This window comes from Lutjanus erythropterus, chromosome 23 (genome assembly GCF_056507025.1).
Source record: "Lutjanus erythropterus isolate fLutEry1 chromosome 23, fLutEry1.hap2, whole genome shotgun sequence".
Taxonomy (NCBI): domain Eukaryota; kingdom Metazoa; phylum Chordata; class Actinopteri; order Lutjaniformes; family Lutjanidae; genus Lutjanus; species Lutjanus erythropterus.
The window spans coordinates 225468-227967 of NC_139339.1; the positions used below are offsets into that span (position 1 = coordinate 225468).

At 41.3% G+C, this 2500-nt stretch overlaps 1 protein-coding gene across 2 annotated transcripts in view; it reads right to left on the minus strand.

The window, feature by feature from the left end:
• LOC146305075 (ephrin type-B receptor 4b-like) overlaps positions 1-2500 on the minus strand; it is a 31114-nt gene that overhangs the window by 13793 nt on the left and 14821 nt on the right. The window lies entirely within an intron of this gene.

The window sequence follows — 2500 nt, forward strand, 5'->3', positions numbered from 1 at the left end:
ATCTAATAGTTGTCTTTTATTCTTGACTTTATCATCCGGTGTTAGCTCTCATTAGCATTAGCCTCTTCTGTTGTCTGTCATTCGATTTTTTTGTGTTCATTATTTTCTGAATGTTTATTTTCACTCTGATCTTTACTGAGGCTTGATGAGAAACTCGACTGTCGAAAAGTCACACAACACAAACTAACTGACAGAAAAACAGTGAATCTCATGTTGATTCATCATCAAGATGGTCAACAACAAACAAACAAACAAACAAACAAACAAACATTTTGCTCTCATTTATTTGATAAAAACTGAAATGACTGAAACTGTTGATGCATGAGGTGTGTGTGTGTCTGTGTGTGTGTGTGTGTGTCTGTGTGAACAATGAGTGGACAGAGACACGAGGAACATCACACACAGAGACAGGAAGAGACCTTGACTTCAACAGGATGTGGAAAGTGCTGCCATGATGTCATCACCACCAGCCCCCGCCAAGTCAGTGCACACACACACACACACACACACACACACACACACACACACAGGGAGATTAAGCGGCAGAAGTTGACCTCTGAACTTTTAACTCAGGCTTTCAACTCCACCTCCCAAAAAAGTCTTTTATCACGTTGCCATGGTGAGTTATTCTTGCAAGACTGATGACATCAGAGGAATCACTGATCAATATATTGATATGTGATTCTTTACTCTGTAACATCATCACCATCATCACCATCATCATCATCATCATCATCATCATCACCATCATCATCATCATCATCATCATCGTCGGCGGCTCCAGTGTTCTCGGGTTCTAGCTGTCAGTCTGGTTCAGGTCTGCAGGACATGGATGGAAGTCAGTGGATCGTCTCTGACTGTGACCTGAATCAACGGGTCAGGAGCAGTGGCACCCGCCCGCCTGCTGTCGCCACAGCAGCACTTCCTGGTTGCAGTCAGCTGACCTCTGACCTCACAGAGAATAACAGGAAGCTGCTGCGGCGACCTCTGGGAGGCTCCGTCCAGCAGAGACACTCGAGAAAAGACGGAAACACGAGAGGACGACTGATCCTGTCGCTGTTCTCCACTTCCTGCTTCTGACATTTTAAAATCTCTATTCTGACTGGAATTACTCAACTGTAATTATTGATTATTATTAGTTATTACTAATCACTATGAAGACAAACAGCTGCAGATGTAATCAAGTTTCTTCTTCAGGTGTCAATAACCAGGTTACAACAAGTTCACCCGCCCCGTTGTGACTGATCATCAGGGATGAGCAGGTAACGACTCGTTTCCATGACGATAATTATGTTCAGTTGATTATTTTCTTGATTAATCAATTATCAGTTTTTATTGGTGAACAATGTCGATCAGTGTTTCCCAAAGTCCAAGATGACGTCGTTGCGTTTGGAGCGTCAGAAGCTGGACCTGTTTTTCTTTCCCATCAATCAATCTATTGATTGATAATGATCAGAGGTGGAAGAATAGATCCAAACATGTGGAGCACACAGACAATTTTATTGATCATTTATTCTGTGTTTCCTGCCCAGGAGCTACAGATCATCGTTCACTCTGCTACAGCTGAAGATCTGTGAACTTAATAATCAATTTAAATAAGTGAATGATTTTATTTTTTATATTTTTAATTAAAACCATTTCATCTTCAGCTTCACGGCTCAATATGAACTATTCTGAAACACTTTTCATTTATAAAACTCAAAGATTCAAGTTTATATAAAGAAGTAAATCATCTCAACTAAAGATTATAAAGTTTATTTTAAAAGTCAGAAAGTTCGAGTTGGTCTCAAAACTCAAAAATCTGTTGATTTGAAATGTCTGAAATGTAAAAATATCTATACTGAGTGTCTGTGTCTGTTTCCTCTAACTTCTGACGGTGGAACATCAGCTGTCAAAGTCAAATTAAAAACAAAAGAAAAGTCTTCAGGGACAAGAGAGACAGATTTTTTTTTTTTTTGGTCCTAAATGTTGCAGAACGCTGGTACAGATGGACGAACAGACGAGAACCAGTATGTTTGATTTTGTGGTGAACTGTCCCTTTAAAATGGTTTGCATGTGATAAATATCTGTCTCACTCTGAGGTTCACTCTGTCTCATTCTGTCTCACTCTCTGTTTGTCTCTGGGGGGTTTCAGTCGTCGCTCTGCACACGTTCCCTCCCCCACATCATGTCAGACAGGAACAGGGTTCCAGAGTTCTGCTGTAGCAGAGGAACGCAGCTCTGACTGTACAGACAGAAGGTTCCACATCCATGTTTAATATCCAGAACATGACAAGGTTCTCCTGTTCTAACAGGAGTTTTAAACCCTGTTCTTCTTCTGCTGTGTCAGACTGTCAACATGTCTGTCTCTGTACTCGTCTCCAGTGTCTCTGTGTGTAAACAAGCCACGCCCTCTGTTTACACTGAGCGTGTGTGTGTGTGTGTGTGAGTGTGTGTGTGTGTGTGTGTGTGAGTGTGTGTGAGTGTGTGAGTGTGTGTGAGTGTGTGTATGTGTGTGTGT